This window comes from Dermochelys coriacea, chromosome 9, assembly GCF_009764565.3.
Source record: "Dermochelys coriacea isolate rDerCor1 chromosome 9, rDerCor1.pri.v4, whole genome shotgun sequence".
Taxonomy (NCBI): Eukaryota; Metazoa; Chordata; order Testudines; family Dermochelyidae; genus Dermochelys; species Dermochelys coriacea.
In genome coordinates, this window is record NC_050076.1 from 13208690 (window position 1) to 13230976 (window position 22287).

Below are 22287 nucleotides of genomic sequence, written 5' to 3' on the forward strand. Positions count from 1 at the left end.
CTCTCTCTAGAATAAATCAGCTTTTTACTAAGAGACATTTAAAAAAAAAAAAAAAAAGTGGGGAGAAAATTAGGACCTGAAGTGGGAAATAGCATAATAACTGTTACGCGGAGGAATAAAAAAACCGTGCCATAAATATAATGCATAGATATCTTGTATTTCATCACTTACCCTGAAAATATATAGGGGGTTTCTGATTTTAGGTTTTAAGTGATAACCCTAAATGCAAACAAACAGTAAACACTGTTTCAGAGTAGCAGCCGTGTTAGTCTGTATTCGCAAAAAGAAAAGGAGTACTTGTGGCACCTTAGAGACTAACAAATTTATTAGAGCATAAGCTTTCGTGAGCTACAGCTCACTTCATCGGATGCAGCTCACGAAAGCTTATGCTCAAATAAATTTTAGTCTCTAAGGTGCCACAAGTGCTCCTTTTCTTTTTGCGAATACAGACTAACACGGCTGCTACTATGAAACCTGTCATTATTAAAGGGTCCCAGGTGCACTTAACATAGTGCTGTTTTGAAACAAGACTCAGGCTGGACAAAACATTGAAACCACAAGTTCTCATTAATCAGCCTTGCCCTGCTACACCTGTAATAGGTGTCAGGCCTGGAAGAATGAGTTAAAAAGGAAAAACTGGCTCAGTGACTCACTGAGGAAAGCAGATCTTTAGCTCTTACTTGGTGAGAATAGCCTGGCTAGAGTTAGGAAGCTCACTTGGGCTGCTGCTGGTCAAGATCTCCCTGAGGGAAAGAGGCCTGAAGCCAGATGTTCATTTGAATTCATTTGTAATGACTCATCTCTTGTTGCTGAGGGAGACTGGTGCCTGTCAGAAACTCCTTAATGGAAGATTGGCCTGTACCAGGGACCCCAGATGAGCATTAGCTAGAAAAGACGGACTCACAGTAGAAAGGCAGTGTCTAGCTGTGGATTGGGATAGAGGACTCTCCTTTTTGATTGATATATTTGTTTTGGAACTTTGATACTCCAAAAGGTGTAGAACTTTGGTGTGATTTAACCAGAAGGCTTCATCACCTCAGCAGTAGACCCCTTGCAGATGGTTGAAGACTTTGAGGGAAACTGAAGCAGGGTAAGTGTCATGGTTGGTGAGAAGGGGTGCTGTAGAGGCCAACCCTGCTACATATACAAAAATCATTAACATCCATTGTAATTACTTTCTGACTTGTCTGAATTGGCCTTGTTCACATGCAGTACGAGTTTTTGTTGGCTAACGCTATCGTGGGGGCTGGGGGGGGCTGTGTGTGTGGGGGGGTATCTTTTCTGCACAGAACTTTGACACTTGAACTTCTCAGAGTCCACTGTTTTGATCAAATCTAATCCAAACTGCGTACATATCTGGTACACATAGTGTTCACAGCTGAAACCTCCCAGCATCCTTAAACCTGCAGATTTGTGGTTCACTGACTACCTGAATGAATTATTTTCAATTAATTTGGCACATCTTCAGAGGAACAGATGGCTTCATGTTTATTGCAAAAACAGTATCAAATAAACAAAAACAAAAAATCATTCATGAATCTCCCTGGGAACTCTTCAAATAGAAGAGATCTTGATGATGGTCTTATGATTCCTACTGAAGTATCTAAAGAAAAGGAGTGTTTAACAAGAAAATAACATGTATCCTTTACTAAGCAAAGTATCATATACATGGAGCAGTTGGTTGCATAATAAAGCTGTTATGCATGAAGTTTCTAATAGGACTGCCCCTAGAGTCTAGCAGCTGGGAAGAGAGAAATTAGGGAAATGTGATGTTGAGTGACTTGAGGAAAGAAAAACTTAAAAAATAAACAAACAATAAAGAAACAGAACACAAGGAGAAAGCCCAAGTAATGTGATTGGGAGTATGCATCAGAAGGTTCATATATTTAATTGTCAAAGTTCAAATATGGAAACACAACCTACCCAAACTACTGGTCAAAACTGTTTTCATTGAAATGTTGTTGTTGTTGTTTTCTGTGGAAAATGACTCTTACAGCTGCCCCATTCTAGTAGCATTTGTTCTAGTTGGGTGTTTTATTTTTTCTCTTAGTTATATCTTTGGGAAAGTATACTATTGAAGTTGCTGTTTAATTGCTAATATTTTAGTGAAGAGAAACAGAATATTGATGCTACAAATTATTTTCTCATTTAAGCAATAAAAAAGGAGGACTTCAGATATAGAAGAGAAATGAGAATTGGAGGCAAAGCAATAAACATTATGCATAACATTAAGTGTAACACTGTTCTGCAAGTTGTATCTGGTTTATATCACACAGGTAACATTTATTGTTGAGAGAGAGACCTCTGCCTTCCCCCTCCCCCAGATACGCTGTTACAGTGAGAGGGCAACGTAAGCTTGGCACTGCTCTTAGAGGATTTCTGGTGTGGACAATGTATGAGGGAGTGATACTTTTCACTTCCTCTAGGAAGCTTTTCAGTGAAACCCTCCAAATACAAGAGCCAACTCCAACAGTCTTTACTTAGTCAAAGTCCCATTGACTTCTATTTGATTTCCTCCCAACCCCCAAAGTAAGGACTGTGTAAAGGCCCCAGGATTTGGTGTCATATTTGGGGAATAGAAAATTCTTATGGAAGTGCAGCTGCTCAGATAATTTCCAACCTAGATATCGTCTGTAAGCAGTGCCAAGTTTAATTTTCCATCTTCTCTTAACACTGATTTATTGTTGTGACAGTGGTCTCTGAAAATGTCTGCATATGGAAATAGTTAATAGATGAGGTGCCAGTAAATGGTGTTCAAAAAAATGCAGCGTTCTTCCTGGTTTTGGCCTTACGAATGTCATCTTGTGAGTAGTTCTTTATATGGAGCTCTTAGTCAATTGTGGCACGGATCATACTCAATGTTATGGAGATTTAAGTAGTCAACATTACTGTCAGAAGGTGAGCTGGGCCTGAAAGCCTCTGTTCTGACCTGTGCTTGAATCAGGTGACCAAAAGATAAGTGACAGAAATCTGGATGAGGCCATTGCTATACGAGGGGCTGACTATTTTTTTTTCCACAGAGGGAGGTAGACCAGGGTATGGGCTCTCCATGGCACTCTGAAGCTAGGCAGCTAACTTCTGGGGAAAAAGCAGTCTCCCAGGGGGGAGCCAAAACAACTGTTGGGCTTAAGCAGAAACAAGCCATGGAAGAAATGAGAAGTCTGTGAACCTGAAAAGCCAGGTTGCAGATAGGTGCAGGACAGATAAGAGAGGAAGCATCTGGCCACTCCTCTGTGTAGGACCTGGGGCTCGAACGCAGGATTGAGGTATCGACTGTGCTCCCCAGTATCTCAGCGGTGCCAACAGAAGATGGGGTAAAGCCTTAGTCTTTCTGTCTCTGGAGCTCAAGATTGGTGGGGTGGAGAGGATGGACTATGTGTGAACCTCTGTTAGAAGAGGAAGGAACAACACAAAATGGAGGTGAAGTGGCAGACTAAGATGTGTAGTGTTTAGCAGTTGCCATGTCTCCATGGAGAGAGTGGTCTTATTTCCTATGGATGTAAACAGGGAGTAACCCTAAAGGAAAGGAGATAATGACACCAGCCCTTGTTGTAAAGTTCCTTGAGAACTACTGATGGAAAGCATATAGATAAGAAGAAAAGGAGTACTTGTGGCACCTTAGAGACTAACAAATTTATTAGAGCATAAGCTTTCGTGAGCCACAGCTCACTTCATCGGATGCATATAGATAAGAGCGAGGTGTTATTAATTCTGCTGCTACAGTGGTATAAAACCAGTTTGAGCAAGAGCAGCATCAAGTCCAATGTGAAAAATGGCAGCACCATGGTTTGCTGCCTCTGATGCAACTATTGGAATGCATCCGATGAAGTGAGCTGTAGCTCACGAAAGCTTATGCTCTAATAAATTTGTTAGTCTCTAAGGTGCCACAAGTACTCCTTTTCTTTTTGCGAATACAGACTAACACGGCTGCTACTCTGAAACCTATTGGAATGCTGTAACAATGCTGTTTCAGAGCGAGCAGACACATTGAATCAGTCCAACCAGGGTACTGCAAGCTGTGCACATGTGTGTTGTGCTGAGTGAGCCCAGCATTAAGAACATATTTTATCTTAAGTACTGCAGGGAGGTGGGCTAATATTGATATCACAGCAACATTGTGTGAACCCTAACAAGGGCTAGGGGTACTATCGGTACCAGCAGGTAAGTCAACAAAGTCTCTGATGGAGGGATCTTGCATTCCAAGGCCCTGATCCTGCACTGTGGTCCACCTGCATGGATCACAATGTAGATTCAGGGCTTAGGAAGACAAGTGATATCTCAAGCGTGAATGTATTCAGCTGCAATTAAAAACAGTTATGGAATGATAACTCAGTGTCAGCTATCTCCATGGAATGTAAATGGTTAAATTCAAAGGGGGAGGGGTGGAAATGTAACTGATTTTATTTTAAAGAATGTAGTGTAGTACATGCTTTGCATGAGTAATGTGATTTTTTTATTGATCACTGTTTTACTATGATATAAATGGGGAAAAGTAGATACCCTCTAATGAAGAAACAAGGAAGATAGAATTCAATAATACAGTCATCCACTTCCCATTCTTCCTCGTCTACAGTTCCTTGCTCTTATCTGATTGATTAATGGAATGTCTTCCACAAGGAGAACAGCTTCACGACAGAACTGTTTTGTTGTACAGTAATACCTCATAGTTTGGTAAGAGTTGCCTTTCAATTAACCATTCATTTCCTGGAAGATGCATGCATGTAATTAAAAAAAGTAAAATTATAATTTCTAAAAAACGAACAACCTTCCCCACTGATTGATTTAATAATAGGAAATGAAATCCAATTTTGTAAAGATAAATTAAGGTGTAATTTCTCCACCATTCCCTGCCTCCTTAAAGATTTAAGTAGAGTATGTATGTCTTTGTAATGTGATGCAGTGGTTGCCATGGAAATATTTTTTAAGTTTTAGTGAAAAGTCATGCAGTCAAAGGCATATATAGCCAGAACCTTTGGCAAGGTAATTTGGACAATGGCATTTCTGAATAAATTTTAATGGGCTCTTTTTTAAATGTGGACTCTAGACATCATTCATTCTTTATGAGCAAAAACATTTCATTTTCATTACAGATGGGCAACTATAATCTTGTAACTGCTTCAGGTAAGAGGTAATTTTTGTATTTTCATAGGCTATAGCTCCTTGAAAGACAGTGATCCAGGCTTTTCTGTGGGAGCCCCAGTGAATCTAGCCTATGTGAAATACTTTTCTGTACCCGTTCTATCTTTCAATGGCTTCTTTTTACTCTCTCTCCCCCACTTTTGCCTTCATGCTTTATGCCGTCATTTTACCACTTAGTTTGGCACAATAATGATTCTTGTTTTGAAAAAAACCCCCACAATTCTTACATACTAGAATAATGGAAGGAATTAGATCAAAACCCAAATGGGACCAAATAGCCTTGAACTCGTGTTTTATCTGCACTAAATGAAATCTGAACATCAAAAATATCATGTTCTGTTTTCAAATCTAGAATATGTTCTACACCTGACAATTCAGAGAGGTTTTTTTGTTAGGTTAAAAGAAATCATTTTGATCACTCTCTGACCTCTTGTGTAACAGCGCCTTATCCAGGAATTTCTGCATCCCACCCATAACTTCTGTTAAGCTCAACAGTTAGTTTCCTTCTTTAAAATTGTGCTTGCTTTAAGGATTTTTGTTGTTGGTTGATTGGTTTTAAGAGCTGTGAGAATGTGGATTGTTTGACTTGAGGAAAGTCGCTTTAAGGATACAAAGTTTCCAAGAATAGGAGGAGATGGACAATTTTTAACCCATTCACTGCTATTCCCCATATATACCTCTGCTGTGCTACCATATTCAGCGGCACACAACAGGTGCACTTTACCTAAGAGATCCAGGAATGCAGAGGTCAAGTAGCTAATGGACAAAGGAATGCTGAGACCATTGGGCTGAGAAAGTCTACCCCAAAGGAAGTGACAGCCAGTTGCTGGAGTGATTTCTCATATCCCACAGACACCTGCATCCCGCTCCTAAACCAATGCTATAACCTTGTGTTGTGCTATTGAAATCGATGGAACTATGCCAGTTTACATCACCTGAGAATTTGGCCCCTTGAGAATGTTGTGAAGGGGTGTAGGCTGGACTAATTGTAATAAGCCTTTCCATCTTGAAAACCTGTGTTTCTATGCAAGCCATTTAAATCTGTTAGTGTGCAGTTTGCCTTCTACCCTCACAAAGCCTGTTTCCCTGTCAGTTGTAAGTGAAGTGTCTTCAGGGGAAGGGGAAATAAATCCACTGTTTATCTCTCCACTTTACCACAATCCAAGCAAGCTAGCACCTTCCTTACAATTGTCCATAGCCATTTATAAACTGTTATGATCCTAGGTTGCTGGGTTTTCATTATTTCTATTTATGATCAGAATAAAATTAAGCTAATTTGAGAGAGAACACTCGTGCTGCGAAGCTTCATAACAAGTTGTATGTATTTGACAGACCATAACTGCCTTTATTTTTCTTAGTTTTTTTGACATTTTTTTTTTAATATCAGCATTTCAATTATGCTTTAATCTTCATGGCACTAAACTACATTAAAAGGACTTTTATGATGTTGCTCTGGTAGTGAGGAAGAAAAGGAAAAAACTCCCTTATCTATTTATGCACCTACTTACACTGTGAACATCCAACTGGCCCTGGTCTTCAATCTGTTCATTTTCATTTTGACTGCAATATAACTGAGCCCAGAGAAGAAGTATTATTACTTGTATTACAGCCATGCCTAGAAGCCTTCACTGAAAGCTCAGTGTGTTGGGTACTGTACAAACACATAGAAAAAGATGGTCTTTGCCCCCCAAGAGATTAATTGCAGTCTAAGTAGCCAAGACAAAGGATGGGAAGAGAAACAGGTACAGGAAGGTAAAGCTGGAAAAGATTTTTCAGGTGAATAGTTTGTTTGACAGAAAATGCAGTTTCTGTTGATCAGAAACTATTGACAGACTTGACTTGATTATTTCAGCCATTCACAAAGCAGCAGCAGCAGGAGGAAGTGGAGCTGCTAATGCTGCTTCCTTCTGCCCTTTTATAACTTTTAGCCCAGTAGTTAGGACATGTCCCTGCTTCTCTGCCTACCTCCAGGCACTTCCCCCACCAAATAGCTGTTTGGTGGCACTTAGCAATTTCCATGAGGGAGGGGGGAGGAACGGGGAGCTGCGTGCTCAGGGGAGGAGGCAAAGAAGAGGCTGGTACGGGGCAGGGATTTGGGGAAGGGTTTGGAATGGGTGCAGAGTTGGGGTGGGGACTTTGGGAAAGGGGTTGAAATGGGTGTGGGGAAGGGGTGGGAAGAGGCGGGGCCTCATGGAGTGGGTCGGGGCCAGGGGCTTTTGTACCTTTATGAAAAGGTCAGTGATGCAGCCCTCAGGCCAAAGTACTAGTCCTCGTGTGGCTCTCGTGGTGGTCTGAGTTTGAGATCCCTGGTCCAAAACAAAAAATCTGTTTGTCCCTGGCCATTACATCTATAAAAAATGGCTAGCTGCGGTAGCCTGCAAACAGCACTTAATCTGAGTTCAGTTGGGGCTGTTTGGACACAGCCCTACATTGAGGGGCATCACAAAGTGCATCACTTTAGTGAGAGATATAGGAGGGGTGTGTGTGGGCACTTTTCCTTCTAGAGTGCAGGGATCAAGAGCCCAGCATCATCCCATTGTGGAGATGGGATAGGTCATAACCCTCCATCACCTGTCAGAAGTCTAATGCTGCTTTTGACACTAGCCTTAAGACTCTCAGGGTGAAATCCTGGTCCCATTTGAGGCTGATGAGTGCTTTGCCATTGACTGCAATGGAGACCGGGTTTCACCCCCTGAGCACAAGGTATCTGGTTGTTTCCAGTCTCTGTGCAGGGGCACAAGGGAAGGGTAAGGATGACCCTTGCATCTGCACAACTGACTGTTACTGCCAACCCTTGCCTCTTATACACAATTTATTTGTACACATTTTCAGACAAGCAATATCTTCACCAAAGAAAGAATTTTGAAAATCTTTCAGTAGAGGCACAATGTATAGGATCACCGTATAAGTGATGCCATACTCTAGCAACTTGTCATGTACAGTGTGCATTTCAGGCCTCATTTCACGATTCTTGTTGACTCTCTGGATATGTATTTTTCAAGTGCTGTTAGCTAAGCAGCTGCAGCTTTCAATCTGCCACCACCTTACAGAAGCTAAATCACTCCTTAACTCTGTGTGTTTGACTTCTTCCTTTTTAAAATAAATGGTTAGTTAGCAATGAGGATGCAAAAAGCACAGAAAGGAAAGCTTTATGGAAAGCTTTCCATATCAAAGCTGACCTTGCAGTACTGATTGTAACTAGTTTTTGAATTTTAAACTAAATAAATGCAACATCAAAGGCCAAGACATAAGATTTATAATAGGTTGCCATCAAGCTGTGTGACAAAGTGACTCTTCTCACCAAAGACCCATCTTCTTCTCCCACTGAGAAATCCTAAATTTGAGGTTGAACACACTCCAAGAATGACAGAATAGGTAGCAGTGATATCAATAGTTTGCTCAGTGAGATTTCTCTGTTGGAGATTTTGATGGACACCAAAATGTTGTAAAGTTACAAATCCTTTAGAAGAAGAGAAAAGAAAGGTGATAAAGTGAAACATACAGAATAATAAACTTACCAGCCGTCAGCCCCTGAATACATGAGGAGCAAAAATATGAATTATTTTATTTCCTTTGTTACATAGTGTAACAATTTTTACTGAAACCTCTGTTCATTAAATATCTAGATTTTCTTTTTTTGATGGTAATTAATTCATGTAAGAGACAATTTAAGAATCTCTAAAACACATGTATAAATAGGGTTAATGAAGTCCTAATTAATGAAATCTAAATAGATTATTAAAACAAGTTACCAACTTTGAGCAGGCATTAAACAGAACTTTTTCCCTTCTATATTTAAACATACATTGGTTATATTGTGTAAGCAGACCAGTTTTGTTGATATAGGCAACTAACTGGTCATTTATGTTGTGTATTTTCTGAATTGTGCTTAGAATGTCTCAATAGTAAGGAATGTTTAAGTTGGAATTTAGTAGAATAGCTTTGCCCTGTTCCATATTGACTTCCAAATTATTGCAGTAGCCATATTTAACGTTTATGGCCCAATCTTATGCTCTTTACTAGGTAAAACTCGCACTGAAGTTACCTGAAGTGTGTAATCAGGAAACTTTGCAAATGTTAGTGGTTCCAGAGCTCATGAGCATTGTTAGATATACCTACATCCTCGTAGATAGTTTATACAAAGAAAGCCATCTACGTATATTCACACGCACAGAAAAATATAGTTGTAACTCGTGTAACAATCAGGTCTTGCTGACTGCATACAATTGAAGCTGACAGACTATCAACTGCATATAGAAAAACCAAATAAATGGAAGGACAAGCAAAAAAAACTGCAAGCACTCTGGGATATTTCTTGGTAAGAATTTTCATGGGAGATTTACTAATTATTAGGCCACATTTACTGATTGGCCTAATTAGTTCCTTCAGTCAAATAGTCCTCTTAAGTAAAATAACATGTTGTTGATTAACTAAAGCACTGTATGGAATAACTGACTGCCATGACTCATCAAATCACCTTGTGGCACTCTGGTGTTTAATCATAAGACATGCATCATAAGCTTGGTATGTAATGCTCAGGCTGGGGAAACGCTTAAAGAGCTAGAGTTTGTCATAGGGACATGTGAAACATCTAGCTGCATGTAGTGTCTGATTCACTGGTTACTGAAGTTAATGGAAAGATTCCCATTTACGTCAGAGGACATTGGGTAAGGTCCATGATACACCCTTCAGTAGCTGAAGTTCTGAGGCTTGGAATGGCAAGAATTAAAAGTAGCAAAGTCGTACTTAAAAGGAAGAAAGTGGTGGAAAATGGGAGAGACTGATGGTGGAAATACCCTCCATGTTAATTCAACACACCTCTGCTCAAAATATCCATGTAATAATACGTAGCACTAATATTAGCATTTTCAAAGCACTGCTTACACATTAGTACTCCTGCAAGACAGGAGTATCCTCCTCTCAAACATTGGAAAGGTGAGACATTCATAAGGTGATGCTCTCTCTCTAAATTGTACCAATGTAATTATGAACAAAATTTAGACCAAGGAAGATATGGGGCACTAGATAGGGAGGGCTCTGAGTTACCACTAAGAATTCTTTCCCAGGTGTCTGACTGGTGGGTCTTGCCCACAAGCTGAGGGTCTAACTGATTGCCATATTTGGGGTTTCGGGAAGGAATTTTTCCCCAGGTTAGATTGGCAGAGACTCTGGAGGTTATTTGCCTTCTTCTGAAACATGGGGAATGGGTCACTTGCAGGTTTAAACTAGTGTAAATGGTGGATTCTCTGTAACTTGAAGTCTTTAACCCATGATTTGAGGACTTTAGTAACTCAGCTAGAGGCTAGGGGTCTATTATAGTAGTGGGGGTGTGAGGTTGTGTGGCCTGCAATGTGCAGGAGATCAGATAAGATGATCATGATGATCCCTTCTGACCTTAACATCTATGGGACATGCCCAAGACCACACAACTCAGTTGGGGAGCCCTTTGAGGGCAGGACCACGTTTTTGTTTTCTTTGAACAGCCCTAGCACAACGGGGTCCTACTGATCCATGTTCGGGGTTCCATGGCACTATCATAATACAACTAATAAAAAAACCAAGAAGTTAATATTACAGCTTTCAGAGTAGCAGCCGTGTTAGTCTGTATTCGCAAAAAGAAAAGGAGTACTTGTGGCACCTTAGAGACTAACAAATTTATTAGAGCATAAGCTTTCGTGAGCTACAGCTCACTTCATCAGATGCATTTGGTGGAAAAAGCAGAGGAGAGATTTATATATACACACACACACACACACACACAGAACATGAAACAATGGGTTTATCATACACACTGTAAGGAGAGTGATCACTTAAGATAAGCCATCACCAACAGCAGGGGGGGGAAAGGAGGAAAACCTTTCATGGTGACAAGCAAGGTAGGCTATTTCCAGCAGTTAACAAGAATATCAGAGGAACAGTGGGGGGTGGGGTGGGAGGGAGAAATACCATGGGGAAATAGTTTTACTTTGTGTAATGACTCATCCATTCCCAGTCTCTATTCAAGCCTAAGTTAATTGTATCCAGTTTGCAAATTAATTCCAATTCAGCAGTCTCTCGTCTGTTTTTGAAGCTTTTTTGTTGAAGTATAGCCACTTTTAGGTCTGTGATCGAGTGACCAGAGAGATTGAAGTGTTCTCCAACTGGTTTTTGAATGTTATAATTCTTGACGTCTGATTTGTGTCCATTCATTCTTTTACGTAGAGAGTGTCCAGTTTGGCCAACGTACATGGCAGAGGGGCATTGCTGGCACATGATGACATATATCACATTGGTAGATGCGCAGGTGAACGAGCCTCTGATAGTGTGGCTGATGTGATTAGGCCCTATGATGGTATCCCCTGAATAGATATGTGGACAGAGTTGGCAACGGGCTTTGTTGCAAGGATAGGTTCCTGGGTTAGTGGTTCTGTTGTGTGGTGTGTGGTTACTGGTGCTGAGATTAGAACCTAAAACCAATAGCCAATCTGGTATGAAGGACCCAAATATTGTGTATTATGCTGCAGCAGTGCTAGGAGCTAACAGAGACCAACTCTTCAGAGCTGTAGTGAGTTTGATGGCATTACACCGACCTGGATATATATTAAACAGAGTCCTGTTTACTTCTGCTGCATAAGAATCACAAGGGAAACTGAAATCAATGTTTTCCAAATGGAAAAGAGCAAAGCCATTAGGGAAAGAAATGGTACTTTCAAGCATCTTTGAAAGGTAACACAAACAATGCAGAGAGGAAAAAAAATCTTAAAAATAAAATTTAAAAAGCACTTGCCAGTTCCTTTTCACTCTAAATTTAGCTTGCTTTTCAGGGTTTCAGACAATGTAGACCCTTAACATTATTTTAGAAGTGTTTTTATGCATGTGTGACTAAATATACTTTGGGAATGGTTTTGTTTTGAATTGCAAGATATACAGATGCTTTGTGACAGGTTTCAGAGTAGCAGCCGTGTTAATCTGTATTTGCAAAAAGAAAAGGAGTACTTGTGGCACCTTAGAGACTTTGTGTATCTCAAGCAACAGAAGGCGCTTAGGGACAGGGGGACACGGAGATGACACAAGGAGTGCATGATACAATGGTGTAATGAAACCGAGATCAATGTTAAAACGAATGTAGCACCACCGATGAATACACACAGATCAATACTCTTATAAGCCATAGAGTATAATCCTGCTAAACAGGTCTTGTTGGATAGTACAGTCAATTCTACTAAGACACATTTTTCTACAATTTACTGAATGCGCCCTTGACTTATTTGTCCCAGAGGCTGTATTAAAATGTCCTCCTTTTGGAATTTAAAGGTTCAGAGCTCTGTCTGCCCATCTATAAGATGAGGTATGCATCGCAAAATATGCGTCTGTAAAGGTAAATTCTCAGTCCTCGGGCATATAGAATGGGAGGATGGAGGGGGAAGTCAAAGATGGCTGGAGTTTCATTAAGACTTTGGAAATATTACCTTCCTTTGTTGTTTGTTTGTAGAGAAACATCTTCAGTAGAGCTGGCAGGAAATTTTTTTGTTGAAACAGTTTTGATGAAAGATACCATTTTAACTAAAAGTGAAATGTTTGGGAAAATGTTTCATCTTTGTCAAAATTTCATTTTGGGAGCGGGGGGAGGGAACTGAGCATTTTGATGTTGAAATGTCAACACTATGAAAAATCTAAATGAAAATTAGTTTAGAATCCATCAAAATGTTTCATTTTGGTTGACTTTTGTGGGGGGAGGGGTGGTCATTTTGTGGGAAATTTTTGGGTTTCATAGACGTATAGGGTTGAAAGGGACCTTGAAAAGGCAAGTCCCAGCCCCCTGCACTGTGGCAGGACCAAGAAAACTAGACCATCCCTAATGGGTGTTTGTCCAACTTTGTTTTTTAAAAGATTGCAGTGATGACTACTCTCTGACCTCCCTTGGAAACCTATTCCAGAGCTTAACTACCCCTACAAGTTAGAAAGTTTTTCCTTATCTCTAACCCAGGAGTTGGCAACCTTCGGCACGCAGCCCTTCAGGGTAACCCGCTGGCAGGCCGCAAGACATTTTGTTTACATTGACCATCTGCAGGCACAGTCCACTGCAGTTCACTGTTCCTGGCCAATGGGAGCCAAAGGAAGCGGAAAGCACATCCCTGCAGCCTGCGCCACTTCCAGATTACCCTGATGGGCCACATGCCGAAGATTGCTGACCCCTGGTCTAACTGAAATCTCCCTTCCTGAAGATTAAGCATTTGACTACTTGTCCTACTGTCAGTGGACATGGAGAACAATTGATCACCCTCCTCTTTATAAGAGCCCATTATAAAACGACTGTTATCAGGTCCCACCGCCATCTTTTTTTCCTCAGAACGAAACATGCCCAGGTTTTTTCCCTCATAGGTCAAGTTTTCTAAACCTTCTATCATTTTTGTTGCTCTCCTCTGGACTCTTCCAATTTGTCCACATCTTTCCTAGATTGTGGTTCCCAGAATTGGAAACAGTACTCCAGATGGGGTCTCACCAGTCTTGAGTAGAGCATGACAATTATCTCCAGTATCTTACATACAACACTCCTGTCAATACACCCGAGAATCATATTAGCCTTTTTTGCAGCTCCATCACACTGATGACTCGTATTCAGTTGGTGGTCCACTATAACTCCAGATCATTTTCACCTAGACATTTATTCCTCATTTTCTGTGCATTTGATTTTTTTTCCCCCTTACAATGTGACTTGTCTTTATTTAATTTAATCTTACTGAATTCAGAACATATTCTCCAATTTGTCAATGTCATTTTGAATTTTAAATCTGTCCTCTAAAGTGCGTGCAACCCCTCCCAGGCTGGAGTCATCTGCAAATTTTATAAGCATGCCCTCTACTCCATTATCCAAGTCATTAATGAAAATATTGAATACTACCAGACCTAGGACTGACCCCCCATGTCTACATTAGATACGTCTTTCCAATTTTACATCAAACCATTGATAACTACTCTTTGAGTGTGGTCTTTCAAGCAGTTGTCCTCCCACCTTCTAGTAATTTCATCTAGACCACATCTCCCTAGTTTTCTTGCAGAACAGTGTCAAAACCCTTACTAAAAACAAGGTATAGCACGTCTACTCCCCCCCCCACCACCCCGCATCCATGAAGTCAGTAATCCTATCAAAAAATGGCTTGGCATTATTTGTTTTTGACAAATCCATGCTGACTATTCCTTAAAACTCTAATGTCCTCCTGGTGCTTACAAACTGATTTGACTAAACAATTTTGGAATGGAATAAAAAGTTTAAAAAATCATGAAATTTCCTGCAAAACAGAACATTTGATTTCCACCTCAGCTCTAATGTTTAAGCACAGTCACTAATGCAATATGAGGGCTCAAATCCTACAGAACTTGTCTGAGTTGTGCTCAGAGCTGGCTTTGGGGTGTTACCCATCCCTGGTATTTTAAAGCTTATGAATGTCCTTTTTAAAAAGCTCAGCAAGTTTCCATCTCTCTTTAATGAATAGATAGCCTTGAAAATATAATCTGGTTTCTAGTGTTTTGAAGGATTTTTCTATGTCCCCCCTGGCCCATTAAAGATCTCAGGTTTTCCATATTTCTCCTGCTGCATCCCCACTCCTGATTGCCCCCTTCCAATCCGATGGCTGGTCTTTGGGGTTGGTGAAACCTACAGTCATTGTTCTCTCATTTTTGTAGTGTGATACCAAGACACACCTTGCAGGATTTGGTGACAGCATGTTGCTGCTAATGGCTCTAGCAACTCCAAAGCAACCTGCTTTCTGTAGGGGCACCGGCAAGGCGAATGTCTCTGCTTTACATTTTCTCTTTGAATACGACTTAACAATGGGCGAAGTGCCAATTAAAGAAGCAGTAATCTGCTCCAATTTGGCCCTTTTGTGATGGCATCAACATCCGCTGGCAAGATCATGGCGTAGCTCAGCAAACTACCCCAACAACCACATGTGTTCCTCATGCAATCACAGGTGTACTCACCAAGGGCTGTGCTGCCTGTTAACCTGGGAGTCAGCAATTGTGTGATCAACAATGTTCAGCATCTGCTGTGCAGCGGTGGTTAACCTTAGTGCTCATTGCTACTGTCCAGCATGCTCTTGCTGCTGGATGTTTAAGCTTCAGAGGCCACCCCTTTAGTCCCTGTGTCCTAAAATTTTCCCTATCACGTGTCTAGATGGAGGGTCTGCTTTACTGTCTTCTGTACTGCTTTTCCGAAAGCTTGGGAACTCCAGTGCAATTTGCTCCCCTATACTAGCACTTCTTCCCCCAGCATGTACAATGCTGCTATCTTGTTGGCTGTTGTAAATTCCTTTCTAACTATGGCGTTCTGATTTGTGGGCTCTGTGGGACACTACAACTGCAGTAGGGCCTGCGGATGGAGGACTCCAACTGTGATTCCCCACGTGGCTATCAGTGCCCTACTCTCTGCTGTCAGTGCAAGCGGTCCTGGTGAGAACGTGCTCCACCAGCAGAAGGAGGGTAGCGTGGACACCAACAGCCGATTGAAGTATTGTGTTGGCTGTAGGTCGACTTAAATTAAGTTGACCTAATTTTGTAGTGTAGACAAGCCCTGATAGTTACATCTGCTGCTTTTCTTAGCTTTTTGAGGCCAGAAGGACTATTGTAATAAGATCTGACTTGCTGCATAATACAGGCCATCGAATTTTACTTAGTAACTTCTGCATCAGGCCCATAACTTTTTGTTGAGTTATGAGGCATCTTTCAATACAGATTCAAAGTTTGTCTAAAAGGCTTTGTATAGTGATGGTGAATCCCACACATGCCCTGGCAAACTGTTCAGTGGTTACCCTAGCTATTAAAATGTGCCCTTTATTTCTAGTCTGAGTTTATATTGCTTCTTGTATTTGAAATTCCTAGTCCTTTGGGGTGCCGCATTGCTGTGAAAGAGCCACATAGTCTCAGTAGAGCCTCTTGTGACATTTTTCATTATTGTTGGCACCCTTCAAGACCTTGTTCTCACATTTCATAACATGCCATTCCTTTCCTCCCAGGACCCTATGCGTTTCACTCAGCATTAGCTCTTCTGTCTCTACCAAGTTTGATACTACCAGCTCACTATGATAATTTTCAGTTCCACTGACACTTCCCCTTCCCCTCCTCTTCCAAGGCCATGATTGAACCTATCTACTACAATTGGGTTAGCTGCGTGGTGAAATGGAGGAAAGGAATTGAATTGTCACTGTGACCGACAGCACTCTTTGGGGGATGGCTTCCCTAATGGAATTCTAACTTCCAAAGGTGCGGTGTTGTTTGAAAATCTTAAGCCCACATTCCTTCCAGAATTCTTTCCTTCTGCCCCATGCAAAACCAGAAAAACTGTTAAGGGATCACTTCCTTACAGTACTAACCTGACATCTGCACTGATGATGTAGATGAGTAACTGCAAGTAGTAAGTCTATCCCCCCCCCCCAACAGAAAGAAGCAATGCCAAGTAACACACAAAGTAAAATGTTAGCTGCATAGTTTTAGTCTAATCTGTCACTCCTGGCTGAACTTCTGTGGGAATTATTGCAAGTTAGATAGCATTCCTCTCTGTATACTGATTTGATTGAAAGGGTAATTTATCAAGACTCAGCACCACATTGAATGCTGCACTCTGGTCTGGAGGGTAATGAGTTGTACCCACATCTCTCTCTCCTTTCTCATGTGACCATGAAAGATCATAAGATAAGGTGAGCCTTTGACATCTCATGCAGAGACAGCTCCTCTGGCTGCTCAAAGAGGGACCCTTCATAACGGCTTCAGAATCAGCCAGATCATTTGACCCTCCCAGGAAGATGTGAAATGCATTAATTAGGAGCTCTCAGAAAGCTGCAGAAAGACAATGGGAGTAAAGATACGATCTCCTTGGGCTTCCCTTTTATGAAACAGCCCTGGTATTTGTTTCAATCACAAGAGTGTCCATCATATAACCTTAATTTAAGAAAACATAATAAACAGTATTTCTGTTCAGTATAAAGAGCACATTGGAATACATGCCACTATGTATCAACTGTAATGTATTTTTATAAAGGTCTTATGTGAGCAAAAAATTAAAATGCAATGATGATCTCACAATAAATTCCTTAATCCTTTATTGCCTATTTATGGGATAATCTTTCTACATTTGTGCAATATATGGCTGTGTAGAAAAGGCTTCAGAATGCAGTTATGTGGTTTATTTACCAGAAGATGGCAATGGTGATCTACTACAGTATTCACCTGTATCCACAGGATCCATGAGATTCTGGTGCAACACATCAGACCCCAGTATGAATGAACTGGAGTGTTCAAGAACTGTTTTCCATTCCATTCCTTGTTTCTGAATTGTTTGAGTTGTTGCTAATCATAAGACTTGTTTTGATTGGAACTACAGCTTTCTGGATGTATCTAAACAATCATTCCCAGCATTCTGGAAGCCAGGGTGTTTAAAAAAAACAGGGGTAATACTGTTGAATTAAGCATGCTAAGTGTCAGAAAAATCTAATCATCTATGGATGCGAATGATAAAAGAACATGTTTAGTTTGCTAGTATTGAACATGAACTTCAGCAGTTAATGCATGGAGAGTATATTTGGGGTAAACTATTAAGTCATGTTATCTTTGTCAGTAAAATGGTTTGAAATATAGCCCCAAAGTGTGTACACAGAAACCATATTATAGCATCTGAAATGGAACATGGCCTGCAATACAGTCTGAACTGTCATGTTAACTAACTTTTCAAACTCTTCAATCAGCAGGAATTTTGGCTTAATAAGGGCTGCAGCAGTGATCCCTATGAAATGTGCAGAGTAGTGCTGTGTGCTCTAATGGGTATAGAGCACTTCAGTAGGGGAAGAAAAAGTCTGTGAATATCCTGTGTAATGTTTAAAGGCCGAATTGTTATCCCCTTATCTTATTGGTGAGCACAGACTTGTCTGAATAGTACTATTGGCTTTGTTGGGATGAGTCCTGCAAGTCACTGCTCACCATGGAGATTCAGGTTTCAGAGTAGCAGCCGTGTTAGTCAGTATTCGCAAAAAGAAAAGGAGTACTTGTGGCACCTTAGAGACTAACAAATTTATTTGAGCATAAGCTTTCGTGAGCTATAGCTCACTTCATCGGATGCATCCGATGAAGTGAGCTGTAGCTCACGAAAGCTTATGCTCTAATAAATTTGTTAGTCTCTAAGATGCCACAAGTACTCCTTTTCTTTTTGCGAATACTGATTAACACAGCTGCTACTCTGAAACCTCTCTCAAAGTTGCGACAGAATTTGAATAACTTCAAATTATAAATACATGTCAAAAAGTCATCAGGTGCTTGTGGTTTCTTCACAAGCAGCTAGAGACTAAATCCATGTAATTACTGTTTTCTATTAGACATTTATTCAACCTTAGTGCAGATATGCACCACTATTGAAACGTAGCATCTTCTGGGTTAGGATGTGACATCTATATAATGGTGTATAGCAACATGGCAGAAATGGAAGTGAATTAGATAATTATCCAATGGAAATTGCAGGGAGAATTTTAGGGAAGGCAAATACATTTACCCATCTGGCCCAAACGTTAGGTTTAACTACCTCAGGACTTGTCTGCCCTTAGAATGTTCCAGTGGTGCTGGTATAGCTCTACAGTAAATATACTACCTATGCCAATGGGGGGGGGTTCCTCATTGGCATAGATACTCCTTCTCCCAAAGATGTGGTAGCTAGGTTGGAGGGAGAATTCTCCCATCAACCTAGTGCAGTCTACATCTGTTTAACTGCATTTAACTGGATTTTTCACACCCCTCAGTGATATAGTTACAGTGACCTTATTTCCTAGTGTAGACCGGGCCTCAAGCTCCCACCCTGAACCTACTGAAGACCAAAGCAAATCTACTCTTAACTTCACTTAACTTGGCACAGCAGTGCCAAGCCTTTAGGCCTGATGTATGCTAGAAAATTAGGTTGTGTAAGTCAGGGATGGGAAAAATCCACACCCCTTTAGCAGCGTAATTAATCCAACTTAAGTCCTGCCGTAGACAGCGCTAGGTCAATGGAAGAATTCTTGCACCGACTTGGCTACCGCCTCTCAGGTAGATGGATAACCTATGCCAACAGGAGAATCCTTATTGGCGTAGGTAGTGTCTACACTTGAAGAACTATAACAGCGCTGCTGCAGAAGCTCAGCTGTGCCACTGTAGCATTTTAAGCACAAATAAGCCCTGGGTTTGTTAACGACAAGCATGCAAGACGGTGGTTCTACATCTCCTATAAAGAAGAGATACAGGATAAATGCATTTATTTTACCTTCTTTTATTAAAAAAAAAAAAAACCAGATGGCAGTCTCTTTGTCACCAGTTGTAAAAGGAGTTCAGAGTGGGTTCTGATTGTCACTTAAAAAAGACATGATCTGAGAAAAATCCCCCCCCCCTTTAGTTTATTGTGTAGCAAATGAAGCAATGTGACATACAACCACACTACTTTTAAAAAAACTTTTCTATTATATAGAAAACTAGGTCTTTAAAGCTAGATTTGCTGTACTTTGTGCTCTTGATCTCTTTCTTCTAATCTAGGGTGTAGCTGGCTAGAGAAAAGCACCAATAGACAGAGTTGCAATAATCTTGCTGCTCATAAGTCCCAAGGCAACACTTTCCCAAAGTGTGGGGTGTATTTCTTTGAAGAGAGGCAAATTACTGTTATTGTAGTAATTATTCCTCAGAATGTCTGTTTGTCATATATAAAAAGGCAAACAGACATTCTGAGGAATAATTACTACAATAACAGTAATTTTTATTTTTATATATAAGAAAATAGGTCTCTAAACTCTCATGGTTGCAAAGAAAATCGTCGAAGTCTGAAGGGAGTGTAACAAAAGCAGATATACCTGCCTGCCTTTTCAGAAAGCCTGAAACAATAGCTCTAAGGTGTTAACTGCCCCATTCATTTCAAGGGCTGCTAACTTGGATGACAACAATGTTGGCATTTAAAGTATCCTCATTGACTACTTCACTGTTTATCAAAGCATGCAGGAATGGAGACTATTATGAAGATTCTTAGTGTAAAATGTGGAAGGTTTATTTGGAGGGAAAAACCAAAACCTTTAAGATGTGTATTCCTTTAACAGTTATGTGGGAGGATTACAAGGTGTGTGTGATTGGTTTCTTTTCCCCAAAGAAGGGCTTGGCTTTCAAAGAGTTGGGAAACACTCCCCTAAAATATCTAGTCTTTTAAAGTTCTCTTTCATTAATCCTATCTATAGGGTACTCATCTGCTCTCTGTTAACTTAACATATTAACATAATGTATGACTCCCCTATGGAGTAGGAAAGTCCTATTATCATTTTTTCAATAGAGAATTGAGTCCTATAGAGACTAAGTGACTTGCCGAAGGTCACACAGGTAGTTTTAACTTGGATCATTACTGTTGGGGCTTCTTGCGTTCCGTGTTCTGTCTCTGTGGAGCTCAAGAACAAGCAGCATGCTGTCTGGCTATGGACTCTTTATCAGCTACCTGGTAGTTGGATGCCCTCAACCTCTCTGGGTGATACTGCCATGATAGAGTAACTACATCATTTACATGACATGTAATTCATTGTTTAAGCTGTCAGAAGCCATACACCAGAAGACACCGGGAAGTCTGGGGGCAGAGCAGGGAACTGAAGGCAAGTCTCTTCTTCAGTGCCCTAACCACTGAACTATCCTTCCACACTCATGTTCTGTGTCTGCCCTCACTCTACCACCTCCAGTACCAGGAAGAAAATACAAAATTGAAGCTCATATCCATAACCCTGATTGCAATTGAGGCCTTGATCCTACAATGAACTCCACATTGGAGAACTTTGGTGCAGGGATCTGGTTAGGAGCTCATGGTAAGACCCACTGCCTAAAGGAACAGCTCCACCTTGTCAGCCAACAGGGAGAGTTGCTCTATATTAATCTTTGTCACACTCTCTGGAGTGGTTCATGACCATGAGTGCCAATCTCAGGACAAACTATCAAGAAGTCTCAGGGCACCAACTGGTTGTATGTTCTATCATTAAATTTCACCAACTCACTACAAATGTCAACTCCTGAAGCACTCTAACATGGAGTCACAGGCAGTCACCTTGGGCATTCTGGTCTGGTAACATACATCTTCAACATAGCTTTCAAAGTCCCATTACATCTTTTCACCAGATCATTAGTTTCTGGATGATAGGGGATGGCCTTTGTGCCTCACTCCAAGCAATTCCTATAATGTTTTGAAAACTACTGATGCAAAATTTGCAACATGGTCTGACAAGATTTCAGTGGCGAAAACCTACTCTGCTAAAAATGGAAAATAGGGCAGTAGCAACTGTCACTGCATCTACATTACATAGAGCTATTGCTACAGGGCATCTGGTGGCAGAGTCCACCACAAGTATATATATATCGTTCCATTTCTGGAAGATTTAGTTTGGGGAGCTCTAATGTCTACAATCACTTTGGCAAACACCTCCTTGATTATGGGCAACAGACGAAAAGGATTCTTGCAGGGTTCCTTCAAGCTCTTAAGTGTCTGATATAAGTCTCAACACTTACAGTAATTTTTTATTGTCTGAGAACATGTGAGGCCAATAGAAATTCTGTTTAAACCTGTCACAGGTTCTACACTCCTGAGTGTCCAGCAAACGGGCAATCCATGAGTTAACTGCAGCAACTTCATTCTTTAATTATCAGGCGCAACTACTTGCTTGCAGACTTCTCCTTTTTTCCCTATGGGAACCTTGGTATACAACAAACCTACTTCTACAAAAAATCTATATTTCCCTTCCCCAGCCAGGGCATTATTCTGAGCCAGAACCCTCTCCTGGTACAGGAAATGGTCAGACAATTGAGCTTAAATAAACTCCTTTTGAGTTTGACTTAAATTCAGAGTAGACTCTGGCAAAGCAGTGGAATTCTCAAATCCCTCCTCTGAGACAAACTGCTACTCTCAACAGATGAAGGACTCAGGGCAGCCTTCCTTGCAGCCTTCCCTGCTTTCCACAGACAGCGCAGGTACATGAGGGGAGATCTCACTTAAAACGCTGCACTGCTGTAGCACTGAAGTGAAATGCTCTGACACCAACGGGAGAGCTTCTCCTGTCAGTGTAATTAATCCATCTCCACAAGAGACAGTAGCTAAATCAATGGGAGATGGTCTCTCACCAACATAGCTCTGTCTACACCGGGGGTGAG

At 40.8% G+C, this 22287-nt stretch overlaps 1 long non-coding RNA gene across 1 annotated transcript in view; it reads left to right on the forward strand.

The window, feature by feature from the left end:
• Positions 1 to 734: 734 nt before the first annotated feature.
• Positions 735 to 22287, forward strand: part of LOC122455885 — an 83557-nt gene continuing 62004 nt past the window's right edge. The window contains exon 1 of the long non-coding RNA XR_006274390.1: positions 735 to 1090. This is a non-coding gene — a long non-coding RNA (uncharacterized LOC122455885). The remainder of the gene's footprint in view (positions 1091 to 22287) is intronic.